At 41.2% G+C, this 19,152-nt stretch overlaps 1 long non-coding RNA gene across 3 annotated transcripts in view; it reads right to left on the bottom strand.

The window, feature by feature from the left end:
- LOC148225267 (uncharacterized) overlaps nucleotides 1-16,308 on the bottom strand; it is a 61,142-nt gene extending 44,834 nt beyond the window's left edge. For all 3 annotated transcript variants that reach the window (XR_015805054.1, XR_015805053.1, XR_015805052.1), the window contains exons 1-2: nucleotides 12,466-16,308; nucleotides 2,573-2,701 (exon numbers count right to left, since the gene is read on the bottom strand). This is a non-coding gene — a long non-coding RNA (uncharacterized LOC148225267). The remainder of the gene's footprint in view (nucleotides 1-2,572; nucleotides 2,702-12,465) is intronic.
- Nucleotides 16,309-19,152: the final 2,844 nt, after the last annotated feature.

Below are 19,152 nucleotides of genomic sequence, written 5' to 3'. Positions count from 1 at the left end.
AATAAAAATATTTGAGCTTCCGCTTCATTTCTTAGTCTGTGTGAGATCCATAGTTAATTTTCTCAAACCATATGGTGGAGGCTTTGCTAGTGTTTTCAGTCCACACAGTGTCTTGTGTCATGCTGCAGAGTGGCCAGGTTGCTCCTGACATTGTGGTTCCCAAAAGCAGCAGCTGCATAGTCCTGCATTGTGTTGGCAACATCAGGAGGTGGGAGTTATTTTCCCTGAGCATTCTCCTTGCTTTGTCTGGAAGGGCTCCCCATTTGTGCTACCTTTGGAGAGCCTTTTTCAGCCTAAGAGCACAGGAGAAATTTCTGCTGCTGAACAGCTTTGATTTTTGCTGGGTCAGCCAAAGAGCATTAAGACCACCCACAAAAATTTGTAGAAGAAATTCCTAATCTAATGAACAAATACATATTAATGTCTTTTATGACAATTATACTTCAGAAACTGGACTTTTTACTGACAAGCAGAAGGGAAAGAATACTCATAAACACATGGTTAGCTCTAGGAAAGTTTGACTGGAGGCATAATCTGCTCTTACACTTTCTAAATTTCCGTCTAAATTTTCCATGTCCACATCAAATCTGTGTCCTTATTTCTCAGAAGCCGCAGAAAATTTCACTGTCTGAAAACTGTGCATCTGTTTCTTCAGGCTAGATTTAAGGTATGGGGTCCATAAGCCAAAGAGCTGTATCCACCCAAGTGCTCAGACAGCCAGAGCTGTAATCGACTGACATTGGGAATTACACATTAAGAGTCGAGGCAAGGTTTTTACTTTATTAGGTGTTAAAGAGCCAGATACACAGATGTGATACAACACAGAAGCAGTGTCAAGAAAACCATTTTACCCCTTGGATCTGGCATCTGAACACTGAATACCAAAGGCTTTTTTTTTTCTTAAACAACTAAAAAGCAGTTTTAAACAAGCCAGTGGATCATGGGTTCAACACATAGTGCAGGTGTAGACTTAAACATTCTCCAGACAAGCTAATTGATTAAGGAAAGTCATTACTTATATCTCTTGAGTTTACTAATGGGAGGCCCAAAGAGTTTAAAAGCATATCAGGTTTCTGAGAGACTAACTCTGGACTACATTTCAGAGGACATCAAATGCTGTTGTACCTTGGCTGGATATTTGATCGGAGAGGCAGGACCATGCTGCAGCAGCCAGGGGAGCTGGGGAAGCACTTGCTGCACATCACTGCCGTGGGGCCTTGCTGGACTTTTCCTCCACGCTACTTATGCTTGGGGTAATCAAGCAGAGCACTCAGACAAGAGCCATCTGTATTTAGGGTCACACTCTTCCTCTTCATTTACTTAACTGCAGCCTCTCGACTCTCAAAGCCCCATCCTGGGTGGGCTACATCTGTCCCAAAAGGGGGAGGTGCAGTCTGCACCTGTCGAACTCAAAGGGCTCTCACAGTCCCAGCACAACCTTGAAAATCTCCAGCAGATTTAGCAGGGTTTTTTTCAGAGGTTGTGCTGCTGGGAGAGCCTACAGAAGAGAAGTCTTTGAATTAAAAGTCCATGTGGTAATATTTGAAGTGTAAGCCACCTAGGCTGGCCTTTCAGGATACGGAAAAGATGATGCACTAGGTATTTGTCATCCCTAATCTTTATTACAGCCATCAACTCTCGCTTAAAGGCAAAGTTGGATGCTTCTGCTCAAATTACTTCGTCTGGAACAGTTAATAGTGATATTTAAATTGTCATCATTAGGTGTCAGAGCCAATGCTCTTCTGAGAAAAATGAAGTTGTTAACACTTCTCTAGAAAGTAGTGATCCTGACTGTCTGCTACCTCTGTCAAACACCAAGGTTATTTCTTAAAGAAAGAGGCGACATCCATCTTTGTATAATATGACAAATTTGCAAAGCTTCCAGAAACAGACTGGGCTCTATTTTCACCTGATTATATTGTGAATTAAATGCATAAAGTTTCACACATCAAGGTGAGATAATAGCTCTTACCAAGTTTAGGGATAAACTAAATACCTGATTTGATGTTGTATTCCAAAAAATAATATTTACACACAGGAGCATTTTTGTCCTAGGTATGTTTTCAGGAAGCATTCATCTTTTCTGTGTAGCTATTAGCATGAAGAAAAGGGCAATCGAGAAAAATAATGGTCAAATGAAAATAAACTAATTCCATGCTGCTGACTCCTCAGGTTTTCTTACATGAAATAAAAAGCAGGTACCCACTGAGTGGGGATCTTGCCTGAAATTAGAATGATACTATGTCAAATGTCCACAGAGATTTATAATGCTTTAAGGGACAGAACAAATGAAGTATAGGATCCAAACTGGGGTTGCTTTGTCCAGTATCCTAGTGCAGAAATGATTGACCTTTGTTGTTATGGACAAGAAGCACAAAACCCCTGGCTCAGCCTTTTCCAGCAGGCAGACACGGTCCCATAAATGTCTTCTCCAAACAAATGTCTTCTCCAGCAGTTAGAGAAAGACACCATACCCTTGCTTTTTATCTACCTTCTGATGCACCTTTTAAAAGCTTTAACTAATGTAGCTGTGCATTAGGAGGAGAGCAAAGCAAGATGTCTGCTCACTGACCTGGCCCTGGGGGAGGCACTCTCATGGAGCTGCTCTGCAGTGTGCCTTGTAGGTGAGGCTCTTGCAGCCATGAGTCCTGAGACATCTTCCAGGGATATTAAGTTTCCACCTCTGAAGTTCCTCTGGAATCTGGGGTTATGAAAAATATGTTGTTCAGTTCTATGTCATTAGACAAAGAAAGATCTATGTCATTCAGTTTATCCCAGTGACCTTGTTTATGGCCAAGAGAATTTTCTTTGCACACTTACCATGCATGTTATCTGCCACCCCTTTGTAATTTTCCTTGTGCTTCTTAGAAACCTTTCTAAAGTTTATGTTTCTGTTGAAATGACAAACACTGCACTCATTATTCTGCACAAGGCTGCACCACTGCCTTAGCTTGTGTCCCAGCTCCTTTTTCAGAGGTGAATATTGGAAATCTGCAATGATGATACCCACTGACTATAAATGGGACTGATGTGTGTTTTCGTGTGTATTTGAAATTCATTAACAAGGACACTGTAAAGGAAATTACAGAATATGAAGTACCAGCCCCTGGTTTTCTACAGGGCTGATAAATTTGACACTGCCTTGTGTGTAATTCCTTACACAACACTTATCTGTAAATGTCACAGAACTACCAAACCCCTTCCCCAGCTTGTAAAATGTGATCCCCAAAAGTCTGTATGTCTCCTTTAGGCATCCAGCAATGGAAGATAAATAAGACTTGAGACTGCTTTGATAGCATCATGTATTAGTTGAACAAAGAGGGATTCCAAAAGAATGTATTAAACTTGTGGCAGAGAGGTAGTCAATTAGTTAAAGCATTAAAAGGAGATTAAAAGAAGTTTAAAAAATCCATCTTGTGACTGAAGTAAACATGAAATTATGTAGGATGGTTGGGTTTTTCTAAATGTCATTCAGTTTTGTGTGAATGTAGCAAGCCAATTAGATAAAATTAAATTTCAAGCCTGATTGACTTTTAAATATTCAATTTGAGTACTGCATTTTGTGTTTATTGCATTGCTCAGGAAACATCTAGAAATGGCTGTTGTATCAAGGAATTAAATGAAACTTCCACTGTCAATAGCCTGGCTGGGGTTTCTGCAGGAGTATGATGGCAGTTCTGTTTCATTTAGTGCCATTAAACACTGAATATTCATAGAACACAGAAATATAAGTCTGAAAAAGGACATGCTGGCTGCTGGAGAGCTTTGGCATTTATAGGTGGATAGCACTGGCAGATAACGAGAAGGTTGATGCCATGGAAATGATAACTATGAAATATGTAACAATACTAACCCACAAAGATGGAATATGTATCATGAAATATTGGAGGATAATTCAAATCTACATGGCAATCTGCTTTTCATTTCAAGTGTCAAGCCTATGTAAGCCATAACTTATCCAGGTATTACTCATATGGGAAATAACTACAAATTTAGTACAACTCATGGAACAAAAAAAAAAATTACCACATGGGAAGAAGAAGGAAGTAATGTTCCCTCTCTCCCCACCCTATATGTCTATGAGAAAGAAAAGGACTTAGAAAAACAAGCTCACTACTTGTAGAAGGAGTGGAAAGTCTGTGACAGCTACAGTGGGATCTGTCTGCTGGAGAGATGCATCCCAACAGCACGAGGGATGCATCCCTACCTCTTGCCACCTGCCCAAGAAACAAAGAGCAACATGCACTTACCCCAGGTGTCCCCTGTCCTTGGCACTCTTTGACCACCCCGAGACACAGCAGAGAGAGATGTTACACCAATAACTTTGTTATGGCTTGTGTCACCTGAGGCTTCTTTCCTTTGGGGCAAAGGTGTTACTAGTGCTTTTCGTGCTGCATTTATTGCTCTGGGGAATGGCTTTGGACCAGAGGGAGAAGGGAGGAGACGAAATCTCTCTCGGGACTGAAAGGTTGAGACAATATGTCATATTAATATTGTTTTTTCATGCTTTTTATGACAATCCGGCACTCAGTCAAGGGTTAGAGTTTCCCATTATCCTGTTCTAGCATTATCAAAGCCATGGTAAGAAAATACCTGAATGAAAAGCTATTGATATTTTTTTTTTTTTTTACTCTCCTGCTGATAAAATAGGGTATTTCCAGACAACAAAAAGAGAGAGAAAGAAGAGATAGAGCCCTTTCATTCTTTTATTTTCCATTTTTTTCCTCTGTAGTAACCTTTATACCAGCAACCTTTCTATTCTCCTGAGGCAATCAATTTTCTTGTTCATAGCAAAAGGTACAAATGATGAATTTTATCGCTGCAATGGAACTTTCCCAAAATCATCTCTTTGTCTTCCTTTGGTCACCAAACTCAGAAATATTATTAACGACTGGAGGATGATGTTGAAAGGGACCCTGTGCATGCTATTGTGCCTACCCAGAGTGGCAGGATTTGTTATTCAGTGTACCCACAGCAGGATTTTTTAAAGTAAAGAAAATTTACTGCCACAGGTTTCAGGAACCTCCTCATTTTCTTTATTTTACTGCAAGAAGCTGGCTTTCTAAGCTCACAACTTCTTCTTGACAGAATGCACAGACTGTTTTCTGGGATACTGGTTAAATCTATGCAGTCTCATTAACAGATCTGAGTACAAAAGAAGTGCATAATTTTCAGTATAACTTTACAGAGAACCAGCCCTCTCAAAATTGCCATTCAAAGTAGCTCCTGCTAGAAAATAGATGAAAAAGATCACTTTCACATACAAGCTAAAACCAGCCTAGTCTTTGGTCATTCTCAGAGATGAGAATTAAATGTGTCTGTGAAAAAACACACTTTAGATAATAATATCCATATTAATATATTGTGCAAGCACTTTGCTTTGGCAAGTGTCCTGGACCATGATTCTGAGATGAGATGCTGTTGTGGAAAATGAAAAAATCATGACAAAGCAAGGAATGAAGTCTTGCATATGGAATACATGAAATTATCTTCTTGGTCTCCTCAGGTCTCCCACAGCCTCAGATGAGATCTCTGCTCCTTCAAGGAAGATGTGGTCAATTGAGCAGAACCCAAATTATTTGTTAGTCTTGATAACATGAACTATGAATAAAATTGCTCAAGTTGAAGTTTTTAAGCCTTAAGAGAAAACTGTTGAAATAGCATGAGAACAGTCTCCAGACAGGGGGCAGATTCCAGCAAAGAGGGATAGGATAGGAGATGGAGCAGGACAATAATTAAAGCAAAGAGGTTAAAAATATTTTCTGACAGCAGGGACAAAGTACCAGTGGGTTAGATTGCTCTCAGAGGATTGTCAGCATTGGAAAATTTTGAGGATACATTAGACAAACATTGACCAAGATTAAAAACAGATATATCAATCCTTCCTTAGGACAGGGCTTTACTAGCTGGCCTAGGATGCTATAAGGTTCTCTGACAAATTAAATTAGTGCAGTTTCTGGTCAGTCACAATCTCTACACATCATTCAAATTACTTCCCTTGAGAACTTTTTATTCATGGCCTGCATGGATGAGACATGTGCCCTGTGAGTGTTCACCTCTGATACGTGTAACTGGCACTTGAAATCTCTTTCTGGGACCACTTTCAGAGGCCCCACTGAGCAGCTTCTCTGCTGTTTCAAGAAGTGTCAGTGATGAAGCAGATGATTTCCTCCCATAACTGCCTCCATACCATGGTAAGGATTTGATGCTCTGCCTCCTATCTGGATGGCAAGACACCTGGTGATTGGCAACCTCTCAGTAACCTGAGTATTTCATGGCACGGAGTTGGGAATTCTAGCACTCCATGTGGGAAATGGCTAATTGATTCTGCAGGGAAACACAGGATCTTTCATGAGAGATGCACCCCAGGGTGAGCCAGTTTATGTATGCCATGTGCCATCTGGTGTCAGGGCTGCCTCTTCCCCTACTGCCCAGATACCAACCTATACCTGAAGTCAGAAAAACATCATGTCAGTGTTAGATGAGGCACAGGAGGCTGTAATGCATTTGAGTAGCAGAAGAATCGTGGCACATGCTTGACTGAGGGTGACAGCCTGACATTTGACAAGTGAGTTTAAGATGGAAGGATTTTTCTCTATTATCTTTGCAAACATTCACTATGCGTCATGGTGCTTCTCATACCACCTCCTTCTGACAAACACAGAAAATAAAACTCACCAAGTACCTTCAGTACTGGCAGAAACAAGAGGTGGCTTTGTGTTGGCTGGACACTGGTGGTCACTGGCTATCATTTTTCCCACCTGCTTCCAGCAGGATGTCCTGAGCATGTTGAGGTGACTCATTGGGATGCCCAGCATGCCCTCTTGGCAGGGCTGACATGCAGGAGCTCCGAGGGGCGGCAAGCAGTACTTCTGCTACATTAGCAGGTGAGGAGCTTGTGTGCACTTGTCAAAGAAATGGGCAGGATAGAAGCCCTGGACCAGTTTCCAGAGCCCCATCTTCAGGCAGCTGGGAGGTACATGTGTGTGCTCCCACTGCCATCCCATCCATCACACTCACACACGTTCTCACAGGTCTGCAGAGCTGGAACAAAAATTACTTTGTTTACGTCTACCAAATTAACGCAACCCTCCACCTCCGGTATAATTAGACACAGATGTGTCATAAGCTAGGGCAAGCTCCAGCCCTGTGTGAATAATTGTTGTACAACATCAGCAAAGGGCAGTGCATCAAAAATTAGCAACTTTGCTGTAGTCACAAATTGGCTATTTGCCAGTCAGGCATTATTTTTGCCTGTTCTGCTTATTGTTGGGTGTGTGTTTGTTTGTTTCCCTGTAGTCCCACTGAAATTATGACAAGAATTTTGTTTGTCTGAGGGTTTGTTTTTTGTTTTTTTTTTATAAGAGCCACTGAATTCCCAGACGCCTAGCACTTTATTTTATTTTTATATCTTTGGACTCTCATTCCCCTTTCAGTGAACACTGTGCCTCTGAAAACATTGTCCTTGAGTGCTATGCTGTGTACTCTGGAGCAGCTGAGCCTGGCATCAGCACAGATCCAGTGGTGCCTTCTCTTTTCTCTGCACTGTGACTGAGATAGTGGCACCAGCAAACTTTTGCATGCTGGCTGAAGAGAACAAAGAACCATGAAGAGAACCATGGTCACTCTCCTGCAGAAAAACTGTAATAGTGATGCTTTAATAACACAATATTCTTGTCAGGCTCCAAATATTTTATCAGAGCCCAGCAGCAGGAGTAGTCTTTGAGAAATAATTCTGTACTTTTTTTTGAAGCTTCTCTGCCAAATTTTCTCCCCATGCAACTTCAAGTCTCTGAGTGTAGGGCTTCCCCTGGCAAGCAGCAACTGAGCAGCCCATGGGAGCTGGCAGTTCACAAGTAGTTTTAATTTCCCTTGTCTCGTGCTTGAGGATTGCAGACAATCCTTCCATGGTGAAATCCAGCTCAGAGAGAGACTCAGTTCTGGGAAGCTGAAGAGTCCTGCTCCCACAGTAGAAATCTGGGCTTCCCATGCAGCAGTGGGATGGCCATTCATGGACATTCAGCACCCAAAAATTCTGCATTCTCAGGGGTAGCATCACCATCATGGGGGAAGAGCACAGATTTTTTCAAGGTACCTGAATGCTAAGTCAGTATCATTTTTAGTCTGTACTTGGCTTTAGCAGGCCCTCCCTAAAGCTGTAACATTACTTGTTTTTTTATTAGTAGCGGTGATAGTACTGAGGACTGACCACTGACTTGGGAAGGTGTTTGAATTCCTCAGTGATTTCCATAAAAAGGGGAAACTCAACAAAAGAGAGAAACCCCACATCTTGGTTATTACCTGTGGGCAAGTAAAAAGGAACAATATGAAGTAGTCATGGAGTTCTTATGGCACAGTAACTGGAGAACCAGCTACAGCTGGTTATACATAGGGTGCTACTGAGGCAAAATTTGGAAGTATTTTCACAGGGGATGAGCTGATGTCATCATGTTAAGAGCAGACGTGATTTATCACTAGCTAGAAATCTCACCCTGTCATGTGCCTCTGGTAGTTCTTTAGTTATGTACTTTTCTGACATCGCTTTTTAGGGCTCTACATTTTCCTGTATCAGCAGATATTGATCCCATAGCCCCAGAGCTCTCTAGCCTGCTACCTGAATGCAAAATGTGTCCATGGTTCATTGTGAGACTGCAAAAACAGTGTGGTTTCATTTTTTAAAGAGGAGACTGTTCTCCTCATTTTTCTTAAATATAGTTCTCATTGTACTTTGGAACATATGGTCTGTATTTGGCAGGTGCTGAGCTTTTCCCCTCTGCTGAGTGTTTTTTCACTCTGCCCTCGTTGCTTCTGGGCAGAATGAGGGGACTTGCCTTGTCTGTATGTCAGTATATTTTACTGATTTCTAAAAAGCAAGTTAAATGACAGTTTTGTAGAGACACCAGTTATAGTTACTTACTGGTGCTGAGCCTGTGGGAAAATACAGCTTAGCATTATCACAAGTGCTTCTTCCTTTCCTTACAGTAAATTTTTGAGGTAATCCCCAGACCTCTTGTGTAAAACTGTCATGCATATATTTAGGAATTAATTTGATCCTTTGGCCAACATAAATTTTTAGAACTGATTCTTTGAATTTAATTCTGCTACTAATTTGTGACTTGAACTGTACCCTGTTATAAACAGTTTCTGTTGAGTCAAACTTCACATATAAACTGAATTCTTAGAAGACAAGTTTATGCAGAATCTAAGAACCATCAAAGCATTTCTCTGCAGTTTATTATTCCAATATAAGTGTGCATTTACCTTTAAATACATGCAATAAACAAGCAGTGTAAATCCTTTAAAATAGGGTAATGGTTGTTAATATTAAAAAATAAATGGTGACTTATTTCTCCTTGTAGAAAGATGACTCTCCTGCAAAACACCTCGGTCTGAGCAAGAATGCACTTGATGTGGATCAAATATTAGCTGACTTGGGTTTGGGAGGCAGTAGTTCCAAATAAACTTCAGTGACGCCATCAGCTAAACTACCTCTATTTCAGGAATACTAGATCTCACCTCTAGAGTCTCAGCTCAGTATGGCTGATCACTTTTAACCCATCCTGCACACATCTCTCTTGGCCTCCATCTCCTTTATTCCATCCTTCCAGCCCCGATGAAAACTGCAAAGTACTGTGGGTTTCCCCAGAACCTGCCACTGGGAAAGAAGTTCAGGGCAACACTGGAAACAGTGGTCATGATTCCTGCCATTATAAAGTGCAAAATAAATAATGAATTCTTTCATTTTAATCACAGCTCCTTTCTCTTAGGTCAAAGAAAATATTCTAAATGGGAAGTAACTTATAAAATTAAGAATGTGCTGTGAGGAAGTCGGATTTAATTTTGTAGTATGAAAATTAACCAGAAAAACTCTAAATCACCATTCAATTATTAAGGAAGAAGAAGAGGAACAATTTCAGAGAAGCCGTAATTTTATAAAGCATGAAAACAGCTTGAGAACAGAATTTGTGATGCAGCTTGTGCCCAGCACCTGGTGTTGGTTTCCCCTCATTTCCCTGCCTTAATCCCCAGCCTTTTGATGAGAGGTAGAGGTTGTTGTAACCTTGCAGTGTAAACTTGCCTCTCTGTTTCTATTCTGCATGACAATGGTGTCACATTAGTGTCACTGATATGTCATCCCAACAGTCGTTTCACAGTAGCAGTAAACCTACTGGATAGTGAAATTCCCAGAAAAATCTGCTTCGAACTCTGGCAAGTATGCATTTACCTCTGACTGCAAACACATATTTTAAAAATAAACCAAAGTCTTTGACTTTCTTCTTTGTTTTTCAGGGGTTTTTTTTTGTTCAGTTTTTTTGGGTTTTTGTTTTGTTTTGTTTTGGTTGTTTTTTTCTATGAATATAATAACTCAGCAGGTATATCTCCCATCTTTTGCTGTTTCCATAAGACCTTAAATGCTCTCAGTAACTTTTCCCAGACCCAGTGTGCCTAAAACACTGAATACATATAAAACAGTCTTGCCTTTCTCAGCTGCACAAAGGCTGTTTCTCTCCTTTAACGTCTCAAAGCAGATGTCTGTTTACAGATTCTTTTAAATGTTGACTACAGGACTGGCTTCCTCCCTGCGCCACTTTCCCTGTTTGTCCCCATCTCTCCCTCCTCTTCCTGACTTCCAGCCTCTGCTTACTAGCAAGGAACATGCTAGGAAATCCATTCCAGTGCTGATTTCCCTTCCATTTTCACTGCCTCCCCTCTTTTTCTTTCCCTTTCCCTTCTTCTGTGCAAAGCATTTGCAATATTTAGTTTGTTGGCAATTTAAGTGTCTGCAGATGCCTTAGAATAACAGTGACACATAATCTGGCTCCACACAGAACAGATAGGGTTACGCAGCTGATGGGAGAGTTAAAATCCCTTTGAAGAAAAGCCAAGGACACACAGAAGGGAAAAGTGGGTGCCCCTGTCTAGAAATCTACTCCACAAACAGGACATGGGCCTCCATTCTTGCCTTAAGAGCCTATTAGGCATTTGGGTGTTGCTATTGCCCGGGTGCCTTATTTTATGCCCCGCTCTGAATACAGCTCAGCATCTCCCCTCAGTCTCCAAGGGGCGAGGCTTCTGCTGGGACAGCAGGCTCAGCCAGGCATGATGGCAGGACAAGGGGACCGGCTGAAGCAAAAGGCTTTTGGATTGGGAAATGCTCTGTCAGAGAAAAGGGGGAGGTTGGGAGAGGGCAGAAAGGGGAGAAGGAGGCGGAGAAGGGGAGCAGGACAAAGCAGGCTGGTGGGTATTCAAGGCATCCTAAACCCCTCAATAGGGCATTGTCCCCAGGCAGGGGTCCCGCTGGCGGTGGGGGCCGCTCCCCCGGAGGTGGCCAGCTGAAAGGTAGCCTGGGGGGCCCAAGGTGGCCCTGGAGGCACAGCCCCCCTGCAGCCAGGGAAATATGGAGCATCTTCACCAAAATCCGCCTGGTGCTGGCTGTGTTTATTCAGGCCCCAGCGACCAGCTGTCAGGAGCCAGTGAATGACGAGAGATTTTTTAATGACGGTGCTTTCAACCATAATGATCAGTTTGTGTTGCTTTCCATTTTCAAAGCTGTTTCTTTCCAGGAGAAAAGGCTGAAACTTTCCTTTAATGAAACACGAAGCCCAAGACCCTCCTTTGCATGTGCACTCCTCTCCACTCCCAGCGGAGGAGCTCATTATCATGGGCTTTTCAGGCCCACAAAGGCAAGCTCTGCTAATACTACACAGCCCGTTTCACATGTTCATTCATGCCCCTTTTATATTATTATTATTATTTTTATCAGTCTAGTTGCGGCAAACAATCCAGGGTAAGCATTTTTGATTTGGGCTTTAGGAGGAGGAAAGGAGGAGGGGAGATTGTTTCAGATCAGGGGAAGTGGTAAAGCTTTTACTTAACTACAAGCACATGAATATGCTCACAGAAATCACTGGAAATGCAATATACCTGCCAGAGGCTTTAGTACTTTTCCCAGCTCAGTCATTCCACAGTGTAAGCACCACAATTTGCCACCTGTAAAATACGGCAAACAGCATTTTCCTTCTTTGTACAGTGTTAGGCTCCTAAAAAAGGGCCTATAAAAGCCAAGTAATATTACTATCTGCATCCATAAACTCAGCAGTAAGTTTGAGCACTTTACAGCATCGATGTCCTTCAGTATGAGAAATGGGTAGAAAGGGGGGGAAAAACCCCTCAGGATAAATGGGCCATTAAAACATATTTGATGTTAAAAAAAGTGATCCAGGTGATCTGACTGGAAGTACTACTTTGATCCCATATTTTTAGCATGTTTGTTAATATGTAGAGGAGGAGAGACTGAAAGGAGACTGAAACTAAGGAAAGGGCTTCCAGTGATTTCAAACAGCATTAGACAAGACCAGCAGAGCCTGTTGCACCAAGATAACAAAGTATTGGTATGCAGTTCAAAACTGCACAAAAGATGCACCAAGTTAGTGGCAATTTCCAACACAGGCATGTCAAACATACCCTTACTGTTATTTGAAGATGTTCCTCAAAGTTCAGACTTGAGAGTTTAAGGGTTATTCCTGTGACCTTGACACGTTGTTCCTCCTGAAGGATCCAGACCAAGGTGGTAACTTTAGTGTTACCTCAGTCAAAGAAGAAAATGGGATTAATCAGAATAAGATCTGTAACACCTGAGCAGGAAGAAACCTAAAAAAGATAGCAAAAAAGCTGTGAAACACGAAGCAGGAAAAGAACCTGACTTTCAGATGGGGGGAAGGGGTGTTGTCTTGTCAGAAAAGTCTGTTCCTCCTGTTTAAAATTGAGGAACTCAGGTGGACAGAAGTGTGCTTATTGCTGTGCGTCTGCTACATGGTTATATTTTATGGTGCTGAGTCAGAAGGAACCAAATCCCTCTGAGGAACAGACAGTCCTTCAAATTTACAAAAAATGCTAATACTTTCCATAATGGCTAGATCATATTGCTCTGCTTGTAGGCATTCTCTAAACAAAGACTAATTAAACACTTGCTGAAGCAGAATGGTTTTGTTTTGGTTGCTCACGTGCTTAAAATTTGCTATCTGCTATAAGTTTGCTGACTTGACATTGCATGCAAAATGAACGGAAGCAGAAGTTTTACCAGGGCTACCATTCCTCTTCCCTCTCTGTGGTCTTAGTATAAATCCAGTGCAATTGAAGATTGATTGAATTTATGCTGATGAATATAAGATTGATTGAATTCAACAAAGCACTTTACACACATATTAAGTCTATTTTGTGCTCCAGTCACACTACCTCTTCTCCATCAAATCCCAAATCACAAGCTGAACCTCCTTACTATGCTGGCACATCTTAGGAAACAGCCATGTTACAGTAGAGAATTGAGGTTACTTACTTTACACTACAAAATTTTTTCCACAGTTATAGCTTTACTGTCTTAAGTAGCTATTTTTCTTATTTCCTTTTTTTATTTTTGCTGTTGCTGTTAAGAAAATAAAAAAGGAATGAAGAAACTTGAAACATGAACTGAACCTTTCTCTAGATGATCAAACGATGAGAAAAGTCACATCAAGAGAAAGGGAGAAGAAAATCAGATGCTGGGCTCAAAGAGAAGGATGTTCTAAAAGATTAGACAGAAAGGTAGGACCCAAGAGTCACAGATGCTTTTGTTTATTATTTCTCCATAGCAAATATCTGGATACAGAAGAATCCTCTAAATATAAAGTACATGGGGCATAAAAAAAACCCCAGAAAACAAACCTATTACCAATCCCCCAGATGAGAGACTGCAGCACCAAAATGAATTAATCTGGGCCCCACTGTTGCTTCTCACTGAGCTCTGGGGATGTGACAAGGGAAGTAATGGGGGGCTTAGTGGGTGAATGGGAGGATTCCAGCCACCAGGGCCACACTGGGGAGCTCAGCCCCCTCTCCACCTCAGCACAGGCATTGAGAAACTCAATACCCTGGCTGGGGACTGCCTGAGCTTGTTTTTCCCTTGTGTGGAAAACACACAGGGCATGGTCTGTCCTGAAGAAATTAGAGACTGAGAAGACCAATTAAGTCATTCAGCTTGACTCCCTGAGGCCAATTCAAAGACTGTTCTCTCTCCTAGATACTCTATTGTGGTTTTTTTCAGTGCAATTTTAAAAGTCCCAAGTGACAGTGCTTTCATTATTTCCCCGAGGACACTGCTCCACAATCCAATATATTTCACTGTCAAGAAGGCTTTCTTGAAATTCCTCTTAAAATTTCACTCTTAATTTCTTCCATTTACTTAGTTGTATGTAGATTTTTAGCTATAGTAAAAAATTCGTATTTGCTTTTAAAATGTTGATGGAATGTCACAATGTCCTGTCTTTCTCATTGTTTTTCCAGAATGAGTTTTTTGTTGTTGTTTTTGGTTTTTGTTTGTTTGGGGGTTTTTTTTAAGTTTAGGCCCTTCCTAAATTATGATGATCCTCCCTGAGTACCTTTCCCATACACAGTGTAACTGCTGTATAATCCAATATTCCAGATGAAAGTTCTCACACAATTTTGATGCATAAGATATTTCCCTTGCCTCTGCAGCACATTGACTTTTGAGGGTGGTTTTGTTTAACTCATGTCAGCTCACTCAAATTTCTCTGCACAGTCTCATCAATGACTCTCTGGCATCAGCACTAGTCCCCAGTCCTCTTTTCTTCTGTGTTTGGAGTTATATCTCCCAGTATCCATCAGAGAATATATTTTCTCAAATATCAGAATTTATGCTCATGTTTTTCTGCACTAGATTTCCCAGTATGAAGTAATGCATATTTGTAATATCAATCGTATCACATAATTTTCATGGACAGGGTCTTTCTCTATGTCCAATGGTGTAATGCAGGATGTTAATAACTCCCTACTTCATTATTCATCATTAAATTTTACTATTGTCTTTTATAACTCTTGATATATGCTACACTTTCTTGTGTAAAAATATCTCAGGTTTTAGAAAACTATTTCAGGAAATACACTGTGAAGAATTCAGACAAATATAAGCACATCCAAATCAGGCAATGAAAGTTCTATAGTTAAACTGATCTCTCTTTTTTAAAATTATTTTTTTTAGAGATGTGAAGAATTTTCAAGGATCCCTCTTAATTTTATTTTTCTTTAATATTTGCTATATGTACCATTCTGCTCAAAGTTTTTGAACGTTGTCCCATCCCATGTTTATTTCAAAAGTAGTTGATATTTAGGTAGGAGCATTATTAGGGAATTCTATTATTATGCTAAGCCATACATACTGTCATCTAGACTTGCAAACTTGGTGAGAATGACGTTTTCAGACTTCTTTTCATACTTCATGGCAAATGTTACGTTGGAAAAAATATTTTTTCACTGCAAGTTTTATGAAGTCTGTTCCAGCATTCATGCACAGAGTCAGTGCTGATCCAGTGAGCACCACAAGAAAAATCATGTGTATGGCAGCAGTAGATGCCTGAATGATCCTGATTATTTGCACAAAACAAGGCATCCATATGTCACTGTTTAAGTCAAATGAAGAAATTGTCAGGAAGAAGATAAAGTCACCCAGATTTGCCAGCCTGTCTTATTCTAACAAAACCCTGCTTTGGCAAAATGTCTTTCTGGACAGAGGTTTCATAATCTCTTATGACAGTCACTGGAGATAGACTGTGTCAATATGAATGACTTTACCTTTTATAAATGCCATCTGTATTATGAATGTTAATTTGAAGGTGACATAATTTTCTTGCAAAACCCATTAGGTTTTTATGCTCTTGGCAAGCAGCTCTGCTTTGATGATTAGACATAGTAACTCTTCTTTTAGCAAGGAACCTTAAATATTTGTCTCGGCTCTGTAACCAGACATGATTAAACCTAAAGTTGTGTTAATGATCTGACACATCTTTCTACATTTAGCTATTTAAGCACAACACTTTAATTATGGCTATATAATCATCAATATCTATAATGACACACTGTGGGTAATGCTGTCAAACAGGATAAGCATGCTCCTGCTCTTTCAAAGCCTTTGTGATCACACAGTCCTTGTTATACAGCATCTTTCATTCAGCACTAAATTACACTAAACCCTACCTCTTTGACATCTTTCTATCAGATGTAATGATTGCTCCTCAAAAAAAAAAAAAGTTTTCAACTCCACTGTATGTTTTCTGGAAGTTGGATATTTTTGTCTCCAAAATAATCACAGTTATGGTGGTCGCTACAATAAATCCTCAAACAATAATTTCAAAGGGGCAAGGGGTAAATATACAAGGAAATTCAGATGCCCCAAAGATTCAATATATTACAGCCAAGGTGGGAGGTACAAGCATGGGGGTACATTCCTTTTCTTACTGTATACAGATTTCAGATGTCTCCAGCTCTAGACAGCAGATGTGAGAACACGCTGAGGACCTATATTTTAATTCTGTCACTTAAATTTTACTTCAGGTAGCTAATTTCTTTGATGGCTTTGACCCTGGTTGACTAATTACACAAGAGGAAGGAAGGAAATATTACCCTTATTTTACAAATGTGGAATCCACTATAAAGAGATGAAATGCTTGCCTAAGGAAATGTAAGAAACTTGAGGCAGAGTCAGGAAGGCCCATTTAAGCTGTCCTTAAGATCTAGATTTCCTTAGGCTCTGATTCCAGTGTTGTAACAAAAAAGCCTTTCTCCCTCACTTGTCTCAGCTATATCAGCTCAAAAATGCTCTAAACTGGACATGTTGAAACTATAGACTCCATTTGCTCTTTTGGTTATTTTGTTTGTTTGTTTGTGGGGGTGGGGGGGGTGTGTTTGCATTTTCTAATGAAGTGGCTAATGCTTCTCTTCTGTGTAGGTTTTGTACTGTGACAATCCCCTGTTTTGCAAGTGCCGTTTAGTAAAGCCTTGAGCAACATAGCTAACATCTGTCACAGGCTGTTTGTATCTTCCTCGTCTCCCCAGGGAAGGAGTGTTGTTTCAGTATGATTTTTGCAAACGTGTGTGCTGCCAGGTATTTGTGTCTGAGGAGGCAGGTGGAGGTGAAAATGCACCCTGCCCTGCCAGCCATGCTGGCGAGGTTATTGTAGTCTCTGCTCTCCCGGGGACACTGCTGTAGGCAGGGCTGACTCAAACCTTCTTGGCAGCACATGCAAAATTTTGTATTTCTCTCCTGGAGCGGCATTGTCAGAGCTGGGCTGCTCCAGGTGTGGGAAGGGAAGGCGGGGAGGGCAGAGTTGGAAAGCAGATCCAAGAGAGGCCTCAGAGGGCTGGCATGTCTCCTCAGGGAGAGGTGTCAGGGGAACAGAGAGCAATTACTGACCTCTGTTTTGGCAGCAGCTTGACTCCCCACAGGTCTGGCACAGACAGAGTGGGCAGCATGGCTGGGGCCACTTTGCTGCTGGTAGAACCCCTGCCCAGGCAATGGCAGGGGTTCCCTTTCTCCCTAAACACTTTGGCTCCAGCCTTTGCCTCCTCCAAGCAAACTGAGGACATTCTAGCACATCACAAGTCGTCGCTCTGCCATCTCCCAGATGGATGTAGGGCTGTGGGTCCATATACCTCAGGAGCAGCCACAGTCCTTTAGGGCTTACAGGCTCACTCATGGAAACTGGCATATCCATTCCCTGGAGCCAACAGGATCCAGATAAGCCTCTGGCTTTTAGGCAGCAGAGTTTAGGAAACACATCTAGGTAGGTCTGGAATTGTGGACTCTTTAGAACCAAATGCACTCCACCAAGCATAGCTCCTTGCAAGCCTACCGACCATTCACACAAAACTTGGCCAAGCTTGTTTTCTTTTCATAGATTATATCAGGTTTAGTTATAGGGTTCTCTAATGAAATATAGCTTTATTTTTAAAATACTCATCCACCTCTCTTTTGGTCCAACCACTTCTGTGATGCTACCTACATCAGGCCTGACTGGGTTTTACTAGCTTCTAGATAAACTCAAGAGCTATAAGGCTGGATGCCAGCTGGCCAGAAATGAGGTCTGCAATGTAGATTTCCTCAGCACTGGACTAACAGATGGTCAGAAAGAGGAGGCCCCTCTGTTTGAGTGTTGCACAGGCAGCTGCTCTCAGGAGTGGCACCAGCTGTTGAGCATTTTCTTTCCCAGGCTGGGGAGGGGCATAGGCCACTTATTGGGGCTCAAGTTGTGGCTCCTTGAGGTCTGTTACTAACTGAGCTGAATGAAGATACTGAATTCAGCCAACACAGGTGGGCTGTTCACTGCTGGGTGGAAAGGAGCTGGTCTATGCCACTCGTAAATCTCCCTGAATATGCATGATCTTATTGGCAAAGTAGAGGTGGCCCTTGTCTAGAATTCAGCTCGGTTATGTGCCTTGGCCATCCAAGTCTGATGAAGTATTTTTTCATGGTGTTCAGCAATACGGGGTATGATTTGACATTTTCTTTAGAGGTCAACAAGAAACCTCTCTTGACTTACACTTTCACATTCATCTTAACACTTTCCTCCCTGCCCTCCTGGTTCTCTCCTCCAGCTGTGACCTCTATTCAACCTTCAAGGTGGGATGCCTGCAATGATGAGATGCAAACAAGCCAAAGCTAATGCCAAATTTTCCTTATTGATTTTTTTCTATATAGGAACATCTTCCAAATGCCTCTAAGCAAGCTGAAAATGGTAATGTGCACATATCTAGCTTCTTCATAATTCAAGTTGATCAAATAAATCTCAGCAGACTGTTTTTGAACTGAAGCACAAACCTACAGTATTAATGTTGTGATGCCACAAAATTTTTTCCTTCTGCTTGTTAGGAAAGAGGTACACTGACATTTCTGCCATAGATAAATCATCCATGGAATTCTTTGTAATACAAATTACATCAAAGCTTGGTACAGAAAATATGCTGTCTCCATGACATGATTTTGGGGGAAAAAAACACTGAGGCAGAGGTTTTTTGATTAAAAAAATAGTCCACACAGCAACACTATTCATCATTTCCTGTTGAACCCTCAAGCTGACTCTTGAAAGATAACAGCAGGTTATAGGGAGACTAAACTGCATCCCACTCTAACCAGTAGTGAGCCTGATGCTGACTTAGGCAGTATGTCAGGAATACCTCTGCAGATCATCACTGCAGAGCAGCAGTCTTCCTAGACAGCTCTGGCTCTGGGGAAACACTGTGGTAAGGGAACTTTTATGTCAAAACCCAGTTATGCTTAGAGAAAGACAACAGCTAATTTTCAAATAAGCTCAAATAAAGACATAG

Source organism: Sturnus vulgaris, chromosome 1 (assembly GCF_052056855.1).
Source record: "Sturnus vulgaris isolate bStuVul1 chromosome 1, bStuVul1.hap1, whole genome shotgun sequence".
Taxonomy (NCBI): domain Eukaryota; kingdom Metazoa; phylum Chordata; class Aves; order Passeriformes; family Sturnidae; genus Sturnus; species Sturnus vulgaris.
Note: the sequence above shows the minus strand (reverse complement) of the source record. Positions and strands in the feature narration are given on the sequence as shown.